The sequence below is a fragment of the Scyliorhinus torazame genome, chromosome 1 (genome assembly GCF_047496885.1).
Source record: "Scyliorhinus torazame isolate Kashiwa2021f chromosome 1, sScyTor2.1, whole genome shotgun sequence".
Lineage (NCBI taxonomy): Eukaryota > Metazoa > Chordata > Chondrichthyes > Carcharhiniformes > Scyliorhinidae > Scyliorhinus > Scyliorhinus torazame.
The window spans coordinates 388,339,277-388,362,137 of NC_092707.1; the positions used below are offsets into that span (position 1 = coordinate 388,339,277).

A 22,861-nucleotide genomic window follows, 5' to 3' on the forward strand; every position below is an offset into this window, starting at 1 on the left:
AGGAAACATGGCAGCTAATTTACACTCGGCACGCTCCCGCAAGCAACTACGTGAAACGAGCAGATCATCTGCTTTTGTTATGTGGATTGAGGGATAAATACTGCGGATAGCACCCCTGCTTTTTGAAGTGCCCTGGGATCTGTCACGTTTTCTTGGAAGGGAAGGCCTCAATTTAATATCTCATTGGAAACCTCAGAGGGTGCAGCCCTCCCTCAGCGCTGCACTGAGGACCTGGCATGGTTGTTGTGCTCAAGCCCTGGATTGAGACTTGTACAGAACTAACTGACCCTGCAGTGAGAGTGCTACCATCTGAACCAAGGGTGACGTGGGTTTGAAGGGGTTTTGAATGTATTTTTAAATGCTGTGGAAGAAAGTTGTGCTATTGCCATAAATCTGCCCCCCCCCCCCCCCCAATCCAAACGGCTGAAGTGCCACTATTCATTTAATGTATTCTGGATCTAATATTTTTCTATTTTCCGCTGCAAGTGACAACAGGAATGATGCTAGTCAGTTCATTACTCTCTTTTTGATGGGACATTAACTACTGTCAGGTTTTTATTCACATCCATTCGTGGGGATTGGGTATTGCTGGCAAGGCTCGCATTTATTACCCAGCCCTAATTTTTTTTAAATTCTTATTGCCCATCCCTGGTTGCCCTTCAGGAGGTGGTGGTGAGCTGCCTTCTTGAACCGCTGCAGTCCTTGAGGTGTAGGTACACCCACAGTGCTGTTAGGGAGGGGGTTCCAAGATGCTGCCCCAGCGACAGTGACGGAATGGCGATATATTTCCAAGTCAGGGTGGTGAGTGACTTTGAGGGGAACCTCCAGGTGGGGTTCCCTGGTATCTGCTGTCCTTATCCTTCTAGATGGTAGTGGTCGTGGGTTTGGAAGTTGTTGTCCGAGGACCTTGGAAAGTTACTGCTATTGGAGAAGGTATTGAGGTGCCGCCTTGAGCCACTGCGGGTACACCCTAATGCTGTTAGCGAGGGGGAGGTCCTCGGGAATTTGACCCAACATGATTTCAAACTACCTCTTTTCTTCCCGTTATCAACCATTGTGCGTGACACTGGCTTTAATGAGCACTTTTCTATTCAAAATACATGTGTGCTTAAGTGTCCAATTACATTTATTAATTGGTGTGTGCAGTTCTTCAGTTGCAGAAGACATCACCTCCCTGATGCATTTTACACAATAAAACAAACAATACTTGGCATGTTTATTTTTTTTATAATGTGGGTAGGATATAAGGAACCAAAGTCTTTCCCATTATTCAAATGTAGCCATTCTGGGCATGCTCAAAGATGCTAAACAGCAAGAGAATGTGTCCCAAGCTGCATTGTACTTGACCAATGAGCGGGTTACTGCTTGGTTCACAACAAGTGATAGAACCATAGAATTGCTACAGTGCAGAAGGAGGCCGTTTGGCCCATCGAGTCTGCACCGACCCTCTGAAAGAGTACCCTACCCATAACCCCACCTAACCTGCGTGTCCCTGGACATTAAGGGATAATTTAGCATGGCCAATCCACCTAATCTGCACAGCTTTGGACTGTGGGAGGAAACCGGAGCACCCGGAGGAAACACATGCAGAAATGGGGAGAACATGCAAACTCCACACAGACAGTAAGCCGGGGCTCGAATTGAACCCTGGTCCCTGATGCTGTGAGGCAGCAGTGCTAACCACTGTGCCACACCGCTGCATATAGGCCACATAAATAGAACAAGTGACACAGCCTGAAGGTTAGCTCCATAGGACTACATTGGGAGTGAAGGTTGAGAGGGGATTTAAAAGCGGTGTTCAAAATCATAAGGAGCATAAGTGGGCCATTCAGCCCCTCGCGCCTGCCTGCTCCACCATTCAGTAAGATCGTGGTGGATTTGATTGTGGCCTTAACACCACTTTCCTGTCTGCTCCTCAAAATCCTTGACTGCCATGTTTATAAAAAGTCTAACTCTGCCTTGAATATATTCCCTGACCCAGTCTCCACTGCTCTCTGGGGAAGAGAATTCCACGGACTAATGACCCTCTGAGAGAAAAACATTCTCCTCATCTCTATCTTGAGAGAGATGTCTTGTTCTAAAACCTATGTTCCCTAGTTCCCGTCTCTCCCACAAGTGTCAACATCCCAGCATCAATTGTATCAAATCCCCCTCAATAAGGTCACCTCACAATTTCAGTAAGACCATGAAGCGCCTGGACAGAGTAGAAAGAGAGATACACTGTTCCCATTGGCTGATGGGTCAAGGACCAGACAACACAGCTCGAAGGTGATCGGCAAAATAAACAAAAACAACTTGGGGGATGATGTTTATTTACGCAGCGAGTGGTTAGGATCTGGAATGCACAGCCGGAGAATGTGGTGGAAGCAGATACAATGGGGGTTTATAAAAGGAAATTGGATAAAACAGTCAAAAGAAAAATAGTTGCGGGGCCACGGGGACAGGGCAGGGGAGTCAGACTTGCTAAGTTGCCGTGGTAGAGAGCCGGCATGGGCTCGATGGTTTGAATGGCCTCCTCCTGTGCTGCGACTCCAGGGACAGGCAACATCACAGAAGTGGAGGAAAGCAGTTCTGAGAATGGATTGAATGTGACGGGAGGGAGCTGACGCTGAGCCTGAACTGGGCTCCAAGCCCAAATTTCCCAGTTATTTAAATACGTCAACCCGTTCGAAAACAAACGGCTCAGATCAGAGAACATTCGCTGAAGATTCAACTCCAATTATCTTAAAAATCGGCGTCCTCTGGTAACTGACCGACCTGCTGGTGGAAGCATTTCAATTTTTATAATTGCCACTATGCTTAAGTCTCCAATTAGCTCAATGACAATTTTACGCATTGGAGTAATTGTACAAGGAACAACAAACAATCACAAATCAGCTGAATTGCTGCCAGCTGCAGTAATATGCTGACATGCGGCAGTCCCATCACTTCTCTCCAAGTGTTATTGCCTTCAGAAAATAATTAGGAAACCGTCCTTAATATCTAATTGTGAGTTCAATTCTGACCTCCTGTATGTTGCCAATTTCTATCGTTCCGTTATTGGCAGCCGTGCCTTGAGCTGTCTTGAGTGCTAAACTCCGAAATCTCTTCCTTATACCACTCTCGCCTGCTTTCAGATGCCTCCTAAAACAAAGCCATTTGACCCAGCCCTTGGCCATGTGCCCTGCTATCTCCTGATGAGCTCGGTTTCAAATTGTGCCTTGAGACATTGTGCTGCATTAAAGGTGTTACCATAGAATCATAGAATTTACAGTGTAGAAGGAGGACATCTGGCCCATCGAGTCTGCACCGGCCCTTGGAAAGAGCACCCTACCTAAGCCCACACCTCAACCCTATCCCCACACCTCCACCCTATCCCCGTAACCCCACCTAACCTTTTTTTGGGGGACACTAAGGGCAATTTAGCTTAGCCAATCCACCAAACCTGCACATCTTTGGACTGTGGGAGGAAACCGGAGCACCCGGAGGAAACCCACTGGTGTTTGGCTTGATGGACTGTGTGGTCTGGCACTGCTCCTGTTTGTTCTTTCACAGTGAAGTGGGAATACTGCCTATTTCGGCACGGCAAGTGGTTGCCTACGATTCTTCATCGGCATGTTATCAATAAATATCAACCCATTTCTATTCAGTGGGATTGAAGACAGTGTTGTGTAAAATCCTGCAGCAAAGATGTCCAGTCAGTTTTTCTTTCCTTGCGCAATTTTATGACAGGGCTCCTTGTTTGGCAGAGAAGTTTATTGGGGCATCGTAATATAATAATAATAATACTCTTTATTAGTGTCACGAGGAGGCTTACATTGACACTGCAATGAAGTTACTGTGATAATCCCCTAGTCGCCACATTCTGGCACCTGATCAGGTACACAGGTGGAGAATTCACCTAATAGGCACGTCTTTCAGGAATTGTGGGAGGAAACCGGAGCACCCGGAGGAAACCCAAGCAGACACGGGGAGAATGTGCAGATTCCACACAGACAGTGACCGAAGCCGGGAATCGAAGCTGGGACCCTTCCCAAGGATATCTCTGTAGTGATCTTTACATGGGTATGTACAGAAGGGGCTGATGGGAAATGGAAAGACCACTAGGGGGCAGCACTGGTGGTTATAAAGGGGGAAGCAAGCAGCCCTCAAGCTCTTTGGGCTGAGAAGACTGTGAGGAGAACAAAGGCAGACATTTAGCTCAGGGCTGCTAGTGTGGTCAGGCCTAGTGGTAGTGTATAGAAAAGTTGTAACCTTTCTACGAGTACAGTTCTTAAAGCTCACGCAGTTATTTAAGTTGTGTTACTCAATAAACTTTATGTAAAACTTCTGGACGACTTTGAGCCTTCTTCCGAAAGCCTTTGCTGTAACTGAATTGAGTAGCACATGTTACCTGCCATACAGGTAACAAAACAATCTCTTCTCCAACGGCCTTCCTGCATCTGTCCCATCTCAGCAGATTCTTAACTCGGGACCTCCCAGGTTCACAGCCCTGTCCCAGTCACCAATCCGAAGCCATGGATGTGACTTTGTTTAATGCGGAGACTGTCATACTCCCCGCGATCTTGACTTGCTGCTGTTCAGATTTCGGTGTCAGGCCTCGGAGGCCCTCATCCTGCGTCATAACCGGCAAATCATTCTTCCCCTATTCTGCAGCTGTGGACCTTTTGGACTGTACCTTGTCTGGCACCTTCCTCCTCCCTCGCCACAAACCTTGCTGCCATGGGTGGCCCTACCAAGAGCAAGGACTTGCTGGTGGAATCGCTCAACGGATCCTGGAGAGCACGCAAGTCCCTTCACCACGTCAAACCATGGCAAAGCAACAAAACCTGTCGCGATTGGTTGTATGTCGATTTTAGCTGGCTTAAGGGAACCGCTACTGCCCCACCTGCTTCCATTCTCATACCTTTGCCAATCCATGGCAAATTACAGTGGCTGGAGATATAAAAAGCTGATCTGTAACTCAATCACCAACGAGAACACATTCAAAGAGATTACATAAGTCAACAATGGCCGTGCACCTCCATTGCTCAGTGTGGACCTGACAGAAGAGCTTTGAGAAGTTTATTGTGAATACACAAGGAAAGTGACTAACCCTGGGAGTCTAGCAGTGTAAGTTGCCATTCTAATAATTGATGCTCTGCTTAAGAATTACTTTGTCAAAATTAAAATGGTAGAACTGGAGTGATTGTACAAGGAACAGTAAACAAGAATTAATCAATTGAATAGCTGCCAGCTGCTGTCATACATAACCAATCAGCTGCCATATCATTTCTCTGCGAGTGCAAATACAGTTGCTTAGGAAACCGTCTGTAAAATCCCTAAAAATCAACTAGCAACTGATGGCTTTGAACGAAGGCAAGGAACTCAAAATGAAGCCAATGAAATTGGCAATCCTGGGCCACTTTAGGTGGAAAAGGAAGAAATGGATCGACTTACCGGAGTGAAGGGAAAGTGATTTGATGGCTGGCAGATTGCACACGATCGAAAGAGCAAAACGTATGAAGGATCAGACGAAAGCTGTGAAGAATAGTCACCGGTGCGCCCAGGATTGGGAACCCAATGTTGGAGAGATTCCAGGTCACGAAGTCGCATTGCCACGCTGTTAAAAGAAAAGGCTAGTCAGTTGCCATTGGGTGGACTCGTTATCCAATTAAGGATGGTGGGCGGGCTTCCAATGTAGGAAGGCCAATGGGAGGCCTTCCAGCACTCGGAGAGTGGCAGCAGCCGATGCAGATCAGGGAGAGCAAAGGCGTTTCAGCACAGAGGTGCCCTCAAAAGGCCAATGGAGGGCTGACCCGCAACAATCCCCTTACCACCCTTCAGTTCCATCACTCAGTCTACCGTGGGGAGGCCTCTTTCGGCCACCTGCCAACTAGAAAGCCTTAGTCTGCACCGGGGGAATTAGGCCGCATAGTCACATTTAGCATGACAACCGCCAGCCTGGCCTTCCCAAAAGTGGGACCATGCTGGCAAACTGGCACGCCAGCTGAGGGCGAAAAATGACAGGATTGCCTGTCTCTGACCTCAGCTCATTGGACATTGAGAATTCAGCCCATTTCTCTCCTAAGGTGTGATTCAGTGCTGCGCTTTTGATTACTTGGTATTTTAATTATTTCTGCTCCTCTGTCTCTGCCATCTGTGCGTTGAGCAATTTCCTCAGTTTCTGTTGAAAAACCATTCACTGAATCCTGTGACCAGGAATGCAATTGCACTATTCTAACCTTCATAGCAAGAAGCTCATTGTGATGCTGGCTTGGACTATCCCGACTGTTATATTTTCACCTGTCTGTTTTTATAGAAATTCATTCACAGGATGTGGGAGTTGCTGGCCAGCATTTCTTGCCCATCCCTAATTGCCCTCCAGGAGGTGGGGGTGAGCTGCCTTCTTGAATCACTGCAGTCCATGTGGCATAGGTACATCCACAGTGCTGTTAGGGAGGGAGCTCCAGGATTTTGACCCAGCGACAGTGAAGGAACGGCGATATATTTCCAAGTCAGGATGGTGAGTGACTTGGAGGGGAACCTCCAGGTGGTGGTGTTCCCAGGTATCTGCTGCCCTTTCCTTCCAGATGGTTGTGGTCATGAGTTTGGAATGTGCTTCCTGAGGAACCTTGGTGAGTTCCTGCAGTGTACCTTGTAAATGGTACACACGGCTGCCACTGTGTGTTAGTGGTGGAGGGAGTGAATATTTGTGGAAGGGATGCCAAATCAAGCGGGCTGCTTTGCCTTGATGGTGTCAAGCTTCTTGAGTGTTGTTGGAGCTGATCCAGGCAAGTGGAGAATATTCCATTACACTCCTGACTTATGCCTTGTAGGTGGTGGACAGACATCGGGGAGTCAGGTGTTACCTGCTGCAGAATTCCCAGTCTCTGACTTGCTCTTGTAACCACAGTGTTTACATGGCTAGTCCAGTTCAGTTTCTGGTCAATAGCAACCCCCAGGATGTTGATATTGGGGGATTCAGCGATGCTAATGCCATTGAATGTCAAGGGGAGACAGTTATTGACTGGCACTTATGTGGCATGAGTATCACTTACCACTTGTCAGCCCAAGCCTGGATATTGTCCAGGTCTTGCTGCATTTGGACATGGACTGCTTGACTATCTGAAGAGTCGCGAATGGTGCTGAACATTGTGCAGTCATCTGCGAACATCCCCACTTCTGACCTTATGATGGAAGGGAGCTCATCGATGAAGCAGCTGAAGATGGTTGGGCCTAGGACACAACCCTGAGGAACTCCTGCAGTGATGTCCAGGAGCGGAGATGATTGACCTCCAACCAACACAACCATCTCCTAGCACCATTCCTCCCACCCTCTGCTCCAATTTTGGTGGAATCAGACCAGCCTTTCCATACTTCTTGGTTCAGGACCCCTCGGAGGGGTCTTCATCATCTGGATTCAGGGATTTTTCGGGAAGTCAGAAGGTCTTTCCCATGTCGCCACCCGCCCCCGCCCCCCAGCCGCTCCACATAGTTCCTCATTCCCTCCCTGCCAACTCATTCTCCTTCCATATTCAATCACCGAGTATGCATACAACCACTCAGCTTTAAATAACAATTGCAAATGTGGAACTGCTGGAAAAAAAATTCTAAACTTTTATTTGAAAATAAATCTGCTGTTCCTGAAACCTTTTAGAACATTAAAGAGACAATAACAGAGGCTTCAGTTTGTTCATACCTCTTAAATCCTGCCCAAATAAACATTGAGACATTGACAAAAGAGATCACACAAAGCAAACAACTTATTGCAATCACTTTAAGATGTCAATCAAACAAAGTTAATAATTCACCTCACTTGTCAAACAGATTTCCTGCTGAGGTAACGCTTTTTATTGGTCTGGGATCTTGGCCAAGGTTGCATGATAAAGGCAGATAGAAACTCATTGGTCGGATTGATGGGCCCACTCCTGTACAGACTGGAATTTTCCAGTTGGCAGGCTGACTCTGAACAGTGGCACTAATGGGCAGACTCGAGCTTCTGAATCATCGTCAATTCTAAAAGTGAACCTTTAATACGGCTCCCAAAAACTGCTTTATGGATCCTGTTCGAGCGGATGGGGCTTTTTATCCCTGGTTTGTAGCCGTTTACTTTGGAGTATTGGTCTTTGTTGTGGAACACCTTTAATTGGATGTGGTTATGTTTTCTGTGTGCATTACTAGAGGGCAAATGTTGCCTTGATGCTTATTTGTCGTAAGCACAAGAAGAAGAAAAACACACCAGTCTTTTAGTTCGCAGATGGCCTTTAGTGTTTCGTTAAGGGAATCCAGTTGCAAAATGGTTAACAGAGAATGTGCTTGTGAGGGCAGTCTGGATTAATTGCTGGTTCTCTTTCTGTTTGACCAGGAACAATGCTGAGTGGTGTCTGAAAGATTGATGCTCAACAAAATGTTCCCAAAGTTGAATAGAACAAAGACACTAGTCCGCGATGTGTGGAAGGAACCACACAGTACCTTTAATGGACGGTTGTGGAATTTAACAACTTAAGCTGTCTGGAAGGTTATAACCTTTTTAACGCACAATATGCTCTGGGGACAAGGAAGTACAGATAGAACGGATTTATTAATGAACATTATCGATCTTCCATTTCGACAGTGACACATTCGTACAGGTGTTTGAATCAATAGAAATCAGTAGTGCATGGAACCGCTTTGTAATGTACAACGGAACATTTGCCAGTCAAGAGCAAACTGAGCTCAGCAATGGCCTGGTCACCATATGCACGTATTGAAGTTGTTGGGAACTTGCTACCTGAGAAATTTGTGGGAATAAACCCCAATCTAAAGACCCAACAACGCAGCTCACGGCTCACAGCGGCACGGTAGCACAGTGATTAGCATGGTTGCTTCACAGTGCCAGGGTTCCCAGGTTCGATTCTTGGCTTGGGCCACTGTCTGTGCGGAGTCTGCACATTCTCCCCGTGTCTGCGTGGGTTTCCTCCGGGTGTTCCGATTTCCTCCCACAAGTCCCGAAAGACGTGCTGTTAGGTGAATTGGACATTCTGAATTCTCCCTTAGTGTACCTGAACAGGCGCCGGAATGTGGCGACTAGAGGCTTTTAACAGTAACATCATTGCAGTGTTGATGTAAGCCTACGTGTGACAATAAAGATTCTTTTTTTAATAACTCGTCTCTTGACTGCTAACAAATGGCGGTGTCCGGATCTGAGAAGGGTACAAATGGATCGGACGGAGCTCTTCAGCGTTTAAAAAAGAAACACACGGCCAAGACTACTTGATGAAGAAGACAGTGGGTTCGGGATCAAGTGAAATTTGTGAATGAGCAAAAAAAGAAATAGTGTTAAAGCATTCAGGAGTTAGTGAAACAATTCACCAATTCCACTGCCTGGAATGCACTGCCTGTGGAAGTAGTTGAGTCGGAACACCTTCAAGCAGCTATTGGATAGGTACATGGATTATGGTAAAATGATATAGTGTAGATATATTTGTTCTTAAGGGCAGCACGGTAGCATTGTGGATAGCACAATTGCTTCACAGCTCCAGGGTCCCAGGTTCGATTCCCCGCTGGGTCACTGTCTGTGCGGAGTCTGCACGTCCTCCCCGTGTGTGCGTGGGTTTCCTCCGGGTGCTCCGGTTTCCTCCCACAGTCCAAAGATGTGCAGGGTAGGTGGATTGGCCATGATAAATTGCCCTTAGTGTCCAAAATTGCCCTTGGTGTTGGGTGGAGGTGTTGAGTTTGGATAGGGTGCTCTTTCCAAGAGCCGGTGCAGACTCGGGGGGCCGAATGGCCTCCTTCTGCACTGTAAATTCAATGATAATCTATGATTAATCTGGGACAAAGGTTCGGCACAACATCGTGGGCCGAAGGGCCTGTTCTGTGCTGTATTTTCTATGTTCTATGTTCACGTTTTATTTTCTGTTGAACTTGAGAGGGGATGCTACCACAGGTACAAGAAAATAAACCTTTTGGGGGCATGAATTGCTGCGGTGTTGAGGTAGCCACGTAAACCTTGTTGTCCTTTCGTAGAAAGGCCCCCACGAATGCCAGTGAACAAAGGTCTTCTTTTCTCCCTTCACACAAGAAAGGAACAAATGGAAGCAGTGAGCAAGAAGCCTCGCTTCGAATGATACTTTGTGTGAAGGAAAATTCCCTTCAGTTTGAAAAGCTGCAGTGATCATTTGAGACTGCGGGAGTAACTGACGAGCGGAATGAAGGATTGAGTCACCACAAAGCTGAATACATTTTAATTTATTTCTGACTTTTAAAAAAAAAAAGAGCTGCCTGAGCTTCAGTATATAAATAATTGCCTGTACTTATCTAGCTCCTTGACCCTGTTGTGATATATTTTATGACTAAATACATTGCAACATAATTAAAACCGCTTTGGCACATCAAGCACATCTTCAGTGGAAAACTACTGTCCCTTGTCTGTATCTAACTGCCTCTTGAATTATTCCAGAGTCTGTGTATCTATTGTTTTAGCAGGGAGACCAACCCAGGCTTTGATAACTCTTTTGAATGAAAGCGCACATTCTGAATTCTGCACCTCGGGATATGTCCTGCAGCCCCATGTTTCCTCTGAGCAATCCTGGATAATGTGGGCAAATACACTGCCCTTCACACTGGGAAACGGGGGGGAAAAAAATCCAGCAACGGATTGCTACTTAAATGGATATGCTTGTCCCCGTGTCGGCGTGGGTTCCCTCCGGGTGCTCCCGTTTCCTTCCACAGTCCAAAGATGTGCAGGTTAGGTGGATTGGCCATGCTAAATTGCCCCTAGTTGGGGTTACGGGGATAGGGTGGAGAATTGGACCGAGGTAGGGGGCTCTTTCAGTGGCCGGTGCAGACTTGATGGGCCGAATGGCCTCGTTCTGTACAGTAGGGATTCTATGATTGTATTCTATGATTCTATGAAAGAAAGTAATGTGTGTGGAAAGTGAAGCTTTATGACCACAGCTAGGTGATGTGCACACTCAGGAATTTGAAGCTGTTAACCTTCTCCACCTTGGCACCATTGATGCAGACAGGGGTGTGTACAATACTTTGCATCCTAAAGTCGCTGGCTAGACCATCATTTATTGCCCATCCCTAGTTGCCCTTGAGAAGGTGGTGGCGAGTTGACTTTTTGAACCTCTGCAGTCCCTGAGGTGTAGGTACACGCACAGTGCTGTTAGGGAGGGAGTTCCAGGAATTTTGACCCAGCGACAGTGAAGGAACGGTGATGTATTTCCAAGTCAGGATTGGATTCCCTGACCATCTGCCAGGTGGCGGTGTTCCCTGGTATGTGCTGCCCTTGTCCGTCCAGGTGGTGTGGTTGTGGGTTTCGAAGGTGATGTCAAAGGAACCTTGCCGAGTTGCTGTAGTGTGTCTTGTAGATGGTACACATGGCTGTTACTGTACATTGGTGGGAGGGGTTTGAATGCTTGTGGAAGGGGTGCCAATCAAACGGGCTGCTTTGTCCTGGATGGTGACAACCTTCTTGAATATTGTTGGAACTGCACTCATCCAGGCAAGCAGAGAGTATTCCATTACACTCCTGACTAGTGCCTTGTAGATGGTGGACTGGCTTTTGGGAATCAGGAAGTGAGTTACTCACCACAGGACTCCTAGCCTTTGACCTGCCCTGGTAGTCACAGTATTTATGTGGCGAGTTCAGTTCAGTTTCTCGTCAATGATAACCCCCAGAATGTTGATTGTGGGGGATCAGCGATGGTAATGCCATTTAATGTCAAGGGGCGTTTATTAGATTCTCTCTTGTAGGACATGATGATTACCTGGCACTTGTGTGACACGCATGTTACTTGTCACTTTTCAGCCCAAGCCTTGATATTGTCCATGTCTTGCTCATCGATGCCAGTGTTGTAGCTGTGCTGGAACAGCTTGGCTAAGGACACGGCAAGTTCTGGAGCACACGTCTTCAGGACTATCACCAGAATATTGTCAGGCCCCATATCGTTTGCAGTATACAGTGCCTTCAGCCCTTTCTTGACATCATCTGGAGTGAATCAAATTGGCTGAAGACTGACATCTGTGACGCTGGGGACCTCCGGAGGAGACCGAGATGGATCATCTGTCCGGCATATTTGGCTGAAGATTTAGTAAATACCTCAGCTTTATGTTTTGCACATATGTGCTGGGCTCCTCCATCATTGAGGATGGGGATATTTGTGGAGCCTCCTCCTCCAGTGAGTTATTTAATTGCACACCACCATGGCAATTTTAACAGTAACTTCATTGCAGTGTTAATGTAAGCCTACTTGTGACACTAATAAAGATTATTATTATTAGTATTCATGGGTGGATGTGGCAGGAGTGCACAGTTTAGATCTGGTGCGTTCGTTGTGCAATCGCTTAGCCATGTCTATTACTTGCTTCTTCTGCTGTTTGGCACACAAGTAGTCCTGTGTTGCCGCTTCACCAGGCTGACACCTCATTTTTCGGTCTGCCTGGTGTTGCTCCTGGCTTGCTCTCCTGCACTTTTCATTGAACTAGGATTGATCCCCTGGCTTGGTGGTAATGGTAGAGTGGGGTATATGCCGGGCCATGAGGTTGCAGATTGTGGTTCAATACAATTCTGTGGCTGCTGATGGCCCAACAGCGTCTCATGGATGCCCAGTGTTGAGTTGCTAGACCTGTTCGAAGTCTATCCCATTTAGCACGGGGGTAGTGCCACACAACATGATGGCGATGTCCTCAGTGAGAAGATGGGACTTTGTCTCCACAAGGACTGTGCGGTGGTCACTTCTACCCACACTGTCATGGACAGATGCATCTACGGCAGGCAGGTTGGTGAGGATAAGGTCAAGTATGTTTTCCCCCTTCATTCTCTCACCATCTGTCCCAGTCCAGCAGCTATGTCCTTTAGGACTTGCCAGCTCGGTCTGTGGTGGTGCTACCAAACCACGCTTCGTGATGAGTTCCTGTCTTTGCTTATGCCAACTGGCCAGCATTAAATAAAGGAAAGACTTGCATTGATATGACGCCTTTCACATCCTCAGAGTGTCAGAAAATGCTGCACAGCTAATACGATTGGCTACTGTTGTAGAAACTGCAGCAACCTGTTTACACACAGCAAATACCCACAAACCGCAGGGTGATAACGATCCACTAATCTAATTTGATGACGTTTGTTGAGGGAATGAATAATGACCAGGACTCTGGGGCGAGCTGCCCTGCTCTTGTTCGTTTTTTTTTAATGTATCCCGGAGAGGGCAAACAGGGCCTCGGTTTGATGTCCCATCTGAACGTTGGCAGTGCAACGGGGCAGCACTCCCTCAATGCTGCATTGAGTGGCCGGCCTACATTTTATGGCTCGGTTTCTGAATTGGGATTTGAGCTTCACCAACCCCCTGACTCAGAGGTAAGACTGAGCCACGGCTGGGAGATTTTGTAAATGCAGCGGCGCTGGGGAGGGTGAGGCGTGTGTGGTGAGGGGGCACATCTCTGCAGGCCCTGAGGAGGACATTGGTACCTGGTGTTAGGCGCTGGACAGGCAGCCCCCTCTCTGTCTCTGAGCCATTCCCTGAAACCCAGGACCTGCAAACACACTGGGGCAGCCACCAGTCCGACTCTGGGAGCGGAAGCACCGCTACGAATTCAATAACTCAAGGGATTAGCCAAGATTACGTGGGTTGAGAACTTAATCTCCTTCTTTCCCACCTTGCTCCCCCCCCCCCCACCCCCTCCACAGATTCAAATTATCAGCTCAGTAAAACAAAGTTGCTGGAATTATCATGCTTGGCATTTATTTTTTCAGGTTAATGTCATTTCTTTTGTTGCATGTAATTAATTTATGCTTGATGAATTAACTCTGGAGGGAGATGTTAGTAAAATGTTTCCAATAATAGACGTCTCTGTGTGAAACAGATGGCGCGAAGCTGCAAAATCTCTCTCAGCTCCTTTATCGGAATAGCACGGGGCGGGGGGGCATTCTGCCCATCGAGCATGTCCGCCTTTCGGTTAGGTGAGGCTGATCTGATTGTAACCTCAACTCCACATTCCAGCCTTTCCCAGATACCTTCCTGTGTTGTACTATTTTATGATTCTACACGCGATGTAACAAGTCTTTTCTCTCTCCAGCATTCTGGGGGGTTACCATTGACCAAACACTGTACTGGACTAGCCATATAAATACTGTGGCGGTGGTGATATGCATCACTGTAAATACACAAGGGGTTAATGTAAATACATTACGACTAAGTAAACACTAGAGGGAGCACCAGAGACGTCATGACATGCAGACATACAGCTAACGAACACATAGAATAGGACACGACCAATGGGCAGTCAGGACACCCAGAGGTGACACTACCACAAGGGGGCATTACACAACCCATATATAAGGGCAGGGCACACAAGCTCTGTCTCTTTCCACAGGCGACACTTAGTGTCATGTGAGAGTACCTTTAAGACATGGATGTTTAAGCAATGTACCTTTAAGAATGCAGTGATGTCAGAGTGTGGGTGGAGCTGGGTTTTAGGTCAGCCATTTTGACGTTTCGGTTTGAAGGAAAAGAGCTTGGGGAGTGTCTGTGTTTTGCAGTGAGCTGGATTTGCTGTGACCTCTGCCATGAAAGACTATCTCCCGATCATTTGGGTGATTTAAACTCATAATAGTAAAGCCTTTAACCTGATGTGATTCTGTTTAAAGGTGTTAAGTCTCTTGGAAGTTTGAAGGAACATTTTGAGGAATTATTTACTGTTGCAATATTTTCTGAGTTATCTTTGAAGTAAGGGGTGCTGAGAGATCCAATGTTTATTTAAGATGTTAAGTTGAGTTCATGGAATAAACATTGTTTTGTGTTTAAAAACCCACGTGTCCATAATTGTAATCCCACACCTAGGGAACAAGCTGTGTGCTAGGAAAAGCAACAAATACATTAAAGGGGGAGGTTGGTTGAACTCCATGATACATTTTGGGGTTCTGAAAACGCCTCGCCCATAACACTTAGAGAGTAGGACAGGGGCAGATCAGAAGCATCACACCCACCACGTGGTTTAGAGCAGACTGGTTAGTTAGACTGAGTTACTACAGCAAGATTAGAAGGAGAGTCGAACTCATAAAGAACTGTGCTAATGGTTCAATAAATCACATTGAACTTACTTCAACGTCTGGAGTATCTTTTACTCAAAACTGCATCGAGTTGCAGCCGTGTTATCCCAGAGTACACAACACAACAGTGGCTACCAGGGCAGGTCAGAGCTTAGAACTTCCTGACTTCCCAAAGCCTGTTCGCCATCTACAAGGCACAAGTCAGGAGTGTAATGGAATACTCTCCACTTGCTTGGATGAGTGCGGCTCCAACAACACTCAGGAAGCTTGACAGGGCGGCACGGTGGCACAGTGGGTAGCGCTGCCGCCTCACAGCTCCAGGGTCCGGGTTCAATTCCGGCTTGGGTCACTGTGTGGAGTTTGCACGTTCTCCCCGTGTCTGCGTGGGTTTTTACCGGGGCCTCCGGTTTCCACCCACAGTCCAAAGGTGTGCATGTTAGGTGGATTGGCCATGCTAAATTGCCCCTGTTTGTGAGGGGCAGGGATCGCCAGTAAATGAGTATGAGTCTCATAGTTTTGCAGTAACCCACAACAACTAAAATTCGCCTGAATAAAGCATTTGTGGGAGCTTGCTGTGCACATATTTTTCTACTGTGTTTCCTACATGACTACACTTAAGAAGCACTTTATTGGCTGGAATCCATTTTGTGAAGTCCTGAGGTTGTGAAAGGCACTATGCAAATGTAAGGCTGTCTTCTTATCACCAGATGAACACTGATATCTGCCGTTTGAGCGCTGTCGGGTAATTGGAGACTGGGAACCAGCATGAGACAACTCATATTAAAAATTAATTTGTGGGATGTGGACTTCGATGGTTAGGCCAGCATTTATTTCCCATCCCTAGTTGCCCTTCAGAAGGTGAGCTGCCTTCTTGAACCGCTGCAGTCCCTGGGGTGTAGGTACAACTACTGTGCTGTTAGGGAGGGAGTTCCAGGATGTTAGTCCAGCGACAGTGAAGGAACGGCGATACATTTCCAAGTCAGGGTGGTAAGTGACTTGGAGGGGAACCTCCAGGTGGTGGGGTTCCCAGATACCTGCTGCTCTTGTCTTTCTAGATGGTAGTGATCGTGGGTTTGGAAGGTGCTGTCTAAGGAACCTCGGTGAGTTACTGCAGTGCATCTTGTGGATGGTACACACACGGCTGCCACTGTTTGTCGGTGGTGGAGGGTTTGAATGTTTGTGCAAGGAGCAGCAATCAAGCGGGGCTGCTTTGTCCTGGATGCTGTTGAGCCTCTTGAGTGTTGTTGGAGCTGCACTCATCCAGGCCAATGGAGAGTATTCCATTATACTCCTGACTTGTGCCATGTAGATGGTGGACAGGCTTTGGGTGAATTACTCGCCGTAGTATTTCTAGCCTTTGACCTTCCCCAGTAGCCACAGTATTAATATTAATCATTACAGCCAACCTGTCCACACCTTCATCAACTAAATTGGCAAATGGACCAAGTAGGCCGAGGAGAAGCCTTTTCAGGTAGTGAGTGAATTAGAGGCGCGCAGCAATCACAGAGGAATGTGAGAGTCAAGGATGTCACAGAGTTAGAGTTAGAGAGGGGCAAAGCCTCAGAGGAATTTGAAAACAAGGTGGGAATTTTAAAAACAGGACACAGATTGACTGGGAGTCAAGGTGGTTTGGCCAGCCGACGGGTGACAGGGGAACGGACCTTGCCGAGAGTTAGGACAGCGATAGCAGAGTTTTTGGATGGCCTCAAGTTTACCAAGAGTAGAATGTGGGAAACCTTCCGGGGGGGGAATGGAATAGTTGAGTCTTGAAGAAATGAAGGCATGAACGAGGGTTTCAGCAGCTGATGCGCTGGAGACCAGGATGAAGTTGGGCATTATTATGGAGGTGGAAATAGGTGGTCTTAGTGATGGCACAATTTCCTCTTATTCTTTCACAGGACTTTGGCCTCGCTGGCTAGGCCAGCATTTAATGGCCATCCCTAATTGCCCTTGAGAAAATGGCGCTGAGCCGCCTTCTAGGACCGCTGCAGTCCATCTGGTGAGGGTGTACACCCACAGTGGTTGGAAGAGCATCGCGGGGTCAACTATGACACCGAGATTGCAACCAGACCAGTTTAGTCTCAGAGTGTCGTAAGGGAGACGGCTGGAATCAGTAGCTAGGGAATGGATTTGGGAATGAGGGCTGAAAGTAAAGGTTCAGTCTTCCCAATATTTAATTGGTAGAAATTTCTGTTCATTCAGTGGCTGTGCCATTGCGGAGTCCTGAAGTTCCAGATTTCCTTCCCCACATTGCGCCGCTCTTAATCTGGCTCCCCCCTTTGGGACACTCCTTAAAGCCTAACCCTTTGACCAAGACCTTTGGCTATCCGACCGAATGTGTACTTATGTTGCTTGGGGTCATACTTTGTTTTACGATGCCTCTGCGAAGCTCCTTGGGACATTTTGTTAGGTTAAAGGTGCTATATAAATGTAAGTTGTTGTTATGATTTGGAATGCACTGCCTGAAAGGGCGGTGGGATCATGCAATAACTTTCAAAGGGGAGGTGGGTAGATATTAAAGGAGAAGAAAGATTGTAGGACCATAAGCATAGATCAGAATTGGATAGCGATATCAAAGAGCTGGCACTGACATAAGGGGCTGAATGGCCTCCTCTTAACCTGCACCAATGCTGCAGCTTCAGATGTGCTGCTTTGTGGACCTGAAGTCGTCCAGTCGCCATGGGAGCTGGTGTCTGGTTAATGCGCCCACACTAACTCGAGCAGAAAACTTGATTGCGGACTGCAGAATAAGGAATGCACCTCTTGAATTTTGGCAAAGTTGTCTGCAGACCAATTACCCGCTTCTTTGTACCTCCCTGCAATACTGCAAATGCAGGCAGACGATGGAGAGGCCAACTAATGAGAGAGCTGAGGATCGGACGTCAATCCGATGAAAATCTTTGCGGGGCATTGACGCTAATTTACTTGGCAACTGTGGGAACCAGGTCAGAGTCAGTGCGTCTGGTGCCGCCATTGCAGTGAGTGGAGTATTTACCGAAGGGGTTTAAGACTGAGGCTTATTCACTCAGCCGGTTTGGGGAGCTAATTGTGGGCGAGGCGGGGTCCATGCCTAATTAACAGGCAGTTTGAAGATTTGGGATTTAACTGTACTCGACAGTGAAATGGCACAGCATTGCTTAATTGAAGAGACACCGATCAGTGATAGATGGCTAACTCAGTGCATGCCAGATGTGAGAGGATTAATGTCACACAAAATTGTATTCAGTTTGTCATTATACTCGGAACAAATCTGCAGCCTTGTTTCTCTTTGAAACACAATGAGGAGAAAATAGACCTACACACACTACCCGCCTGCATGCGTTCACTTATATTAAGACATAGCGATCCAGTGGTCAGAATTGTCAGCACTGTAAGAATATATTTTATCGTTAGGTGCTGGGCCCCTGTTTAAACATCAACTGCCGCCCAGCTATTTGTCGAAGTCTTCTGGTCTATAAAGCATTACAAAGTAGAACCTCATAGAATCCCGACAGTGCAGAAGTAGAACATTCGGCCCAGCGGGTCTGCACCGACCCTTCGAAAGAGCACTCTACCCCTCTCTACTGCCCCGTCCACCCCACCCTATCCCCGTAACATCATAACCTAACCTGCGCACACACTAAGGGGCAATTTAACCTGGCCAATCTGCCTAACCCACACATCTTTGGACTGTGGGGGGACTCAGAGGAACTCACGCAGACACGGGGAGAAAATGCAAATTCCATACAGTTACCCAAGGTAGGAATCGATCCCGGGTCCCTGGCGCTGTGAGGCAGCAGTGCTTACTACTGTGCCACCGAGCGGCCCCTGTAGTTACAATACAGCAACAGACCACTCGACCTAACATGTGCGTGTTGGCATTCTGTCATTTTACGTCAGTGAGTAAGCAGTTTAACTTGGACAATTGAGCTTTAGGTGACATTGGTTTTCAAATACTGCCTCCTCTGGAAAGAAACTGCTATCCATCATTAAATTTATCAAATCTTAAATTCTGCTTTCCAACAGAGGTAAACAATTCCTTGTTAAAGCTGCAAAGTTGACCTGTGGGCAACTGTTTTCTTGGAGATGTTGTTCCATGTACCGACCATGTTATAGGAGTAAGATTTTCCTGATCCTTAACTTTGCAAAGTTATTATTTGCTTCCTCTCATCCCATTCCTCATTGTCCAAAAGGCAGAGCCAGTTCGATTATCTCCTGGCGTTCTCCAGAGAGGAGCCGGCTATGGGTACAGTGGAGTAGAGGAGGATCAGGGGAGACCCTGTACAACAGGTAGAAGCGAAAGGGTTGAAGACCAGGTGAACATCCAAGACGTCGGTGGGGGAAGAAAATCAGATTTTAGAACAGAAAGGGACAGTCTTTAACTTGGCCAAAAGAGGACGGGTAAAAAGACAGCTAACGGGGTGGTGAAAATGATGGCGCAGAATAATGATGGGAAACCCGGGACCACATGCGGCCCACCAGACATTTTGTTGACCGTTGCCCACACTCGGGGGTTTCCACATTCCGCTGATTCCCGTCCGCGTAGTTTTTATCCTCCTGGTGTGACTGAAGTGAATCGCATGTAAAGCAAGGGCAAGTGAAGTGAGAAGCGTGCTGATAGCTCACAATAGTGACTGTGTCCAAAGTGTAAATATTTTTGGGGTTTTTAACCATTTGAAGATGACAGTTCTATTAATATAGATTTCTATTAGAAATCTAGTGCTAGGAAACAGATAGTTGACAGTAACTTTGAAATTTTAAAAAAAGTATTTAAAAAAAAAAAGACAAATTTTAATTTTAATTTGAATTAATTGACGCAATGTCAGTTAGAGGTGTGCTGTGCTCTGACTGTGAGATGTGGCAGGTCCGGGAGGCTTCCAGCGTCCCGGATGGCTTCATCTGCAGAAAGTGCACCCAACTGGAGCTTCTCACAGACCGCATGGTTCGGTTGGAGCAGCAATTGGATGCACTTAGGAGCATGCAGGTGGCGGAAAGCGTCATAGATCGCAGTTATGTAAATGTGGTCACACCCAAGGTGCAGGCAGAGAAATGGGTGACCACCAGAAAGGGCAGGCAGTCAGTGCAGGAATCCCCTGTGGTTGTCCCCCTCTCGAACAGATATACCCCTTTGGATACTGTCGGGGGGGATAGCCTATCAGGGGAAAACAGCAGCAGCCAGAGCAGTGGCACCACGGCTGGCTCTGATGTTCAGAAGGGAGGGTCAAAGCGCAGAAGAGTAATAGTAATAGGGGACTCTATAGTCAGGGGCACAGATAGGCGCTTCTGTGGACGTGAAAGAGACTCCAGGATGGTATGTTGCCTCCCTGGTGCCAGGGTCCAGGATGTCTCCGAACGGGTAGAGGGCATCCTGAAGGGGGAGGGCAAACAGGCAGAGGTCGTTGTACATATTGGTACTAACGACATAGGCAGGAAGGGGCATGAGGTCCTGCAGCAGGAGTTCAGGGAGCTAGGCAGAAAGTTAAAAGACAGGACCTCTAGGGTTGTAATCTCGGGATTACTCCCTGTGCCACGTGCCAGTGAGGCTAGAAATAGGAAGACAGAGCAGATAAACACGTGGCTAAACAGCTGGTGTAGGACGGAGGGTTTCCGTTATCTGGACCACTGGGAGCTCTTCCGGGGCAGGTGTGACCTGTATAAGATGGACGGGTTGCATCTAAACCGGAGAGGCATAAATATCCTGGCTGCGAGGTTTGCTAGTGTCACACGGGAGGGTTTAAACTAGTATGGCAGGGGGGTGGGCACGGGAGCAATAGGTCAGAAGGTGAGAGCATTGAGGGAGAACTAAGGAATAGGGACAGTGTGGCTCTGAGGCAGAGCAGACGGGGAGAAGTTGCTGAACACAGCGGGTCTGGTGGCCTGAAGTGCATATGTTTTAATGCAAGAAGCATTACGGGTAAGGCAGATGAACTTAGAGCTTGGATTACTACTTGGAACTATGATGTTGTTGCCATTACAGAGACCTGGTTGAGGGAAGGGCAGGATTGGCAGCTAAACGTTCCAGGATTTAGATGTTTCAGGCGGGATAGAGGGGGATGTAAAAGGGGAGGCGGAGTTGCGCTACTTGTTCGGGAGAATATCACAGCTATACTGTGAGAGGACACCTCAGAGGGCAGTGAGGCTATATGGGTAGAGATCAGGAATAAGAAGGGTGCAGTCACAATGTTGGGGGTATACTACAGGCCTCCCAACAGCCAGCGGGAGATAGAGGAGCAGATAGGTAGACAGATTTTGGAAAAGAGTAAAAACAACAGGGTTGTGGTGATGGGAGACTTCAACTTCCCCAATATTGACTGCGACTCACTGAGTGCCAGGGGCTTAGACGGGGCGGAGTTTGTAAGGAGCATCCAGGAGGGCTTCTTAAAACAATATGTAAACAGTCCAACTAGGGAAGAGGCGGTACTGGACCTGGTATTGGGGAATGAGCCCGGCCAGGTGGTAGATGTTTCAGTAGGGGAGCATTTCGGTAACAGTGACCACAATTCAGTAAGTTTTAAAGTACTGGTGGACAAGGATAAGAGTGGTCCGAGGATGAATGTGCTAAATTGGGGGAAGGCTAATTATAACAATATTAGGTGGGAACTGAAGAACATAGATTGGGGGCGGATGTTTGAGGGCAAATCAACATCTGACATGTGGGAGGCTTTCAAGTGTCAGTTGAAAGGAATACAGGACCGGCATGTTCCTGTGAGGAAGAAAGATAAATACGGTAATTTTCGGGAACCTTGGATGACGAGTGATATTGTAGGCCTCGTCAAAAAGAAAAAGGAGGCATTTGTCAGGGCTAAAAGGCTGGGAACAGACGAAGCCTGTGTGGCATATAAGGAAAGTAGGAAGGAACTTAAGCAAGGAGTCAGGAGGGCTAGAAGGGGTCATGAAAAGTCATTGGCAAATAGGGTTAAGGAAAATCCCAAGGCTTTTTACACGTACATAAAAAGCAAGAGGGTAGCCAGGGAAAGGGTTGGCCCACTGAAGGATAGGCAAGGAAATCTATGTGTGGAGCCAGAGGAAATGGGCGAGGTACTAAATGAATACTTTGCATCAGTATTCACCAAAGAGAAGAAATTGGTAGATGTTGAGTCTGGAGAAGGGGGTGTAGATAGCCTGGGTCACATTGTGATCCAAAAAGACGAGGTGTTGGGTGTCTTAAAAAATATTAAGGTAGATAAGTCCCCAGGGCCTGATGGGATCTACCCCAGAATACTGAAGGAGGCTGGAGAGGAAATTGCTGAGGCCTTGACAGAAATCTTTGGATCCTCGCTGTCTTCAGGGGATGTCCCGGAGGACTGGAGAGTAGCCAATGTTGTTCCTCTGTTTAAGAAGGGTAGCAAGGATAATCCCGGGAACTACAGGCCGGTGAGCCTTACTTCAGTGGTAGGGAAATTACTGGAGAGAATTCTTCGAGACAGGATCTACTCCCATTTGGAAGCAAATGGACGTATTAGTGAGAGGCAGCACGGTTTTGTGAAGGGGAGGTCGTGTCTCACTAACTTGATAGAGTTTTTCGAGGAGGTCACTAAGATGATTGATGCAGGTAGGGCAGTAGATGTTGTCTATATGGACTTCAGTAAGGCCTTTGACAAGGTCCCTCATGGTAGACTAGTACAAAAGGTGAAGTCACACGGGATCAGGGGTGAACTGGCAAGGTGGATACAGAACTGGCTAGGCCATAGAAGGCAGAGGATAGCAATGGAGGGATGCTTTTCTAATTGGAGGGCTGTGACCAGTGGTGTTCCACAGGGATCAGTGCTGGGACCTTTGCTCTTTGTAGTATATATAAATGATTTGGAGGAAAATGTAACTGGTCTGATTAGTAAGTTTGCAGACGACACAAAGGTTGGTGGAATTGCGGATAGCGATGAGGACTGTCTG

General features: G+C 47.3%; 1 protein-coding gene and 1 long non-coding RNA gene across 5 annotated transcripts in view; one reads left to right on the top strand and one right to left on the bottom strand.

Moving 5' to 3' along the window:
* smyd3 (SET and MYND domain containing 3) overlaps nt 1-22,861 on the top strand; it is a 1,068,428-nt gene that overhangs the window by 544,102 nt on the left and 501,465 nt on the right. The gene's annotated exons all lie outside the window — the stretch shown is intronic.
* The window catches only part of LOC140427383 (uncharacterized), a 149,314-nt gene continuing 131,929 nt past the window's right edge, over nt 5,477-22,861 (bottom strand). Inside the window, exon 5 of the long non-coding RNA XR_011948478.1 lies at nt 5,477-5,581. This is a non-coding gene — a long non-coding RNA (uncharacterized lncRNA). The remainder of the gene's footprint in view (nt 5,582-22,861) is intronic.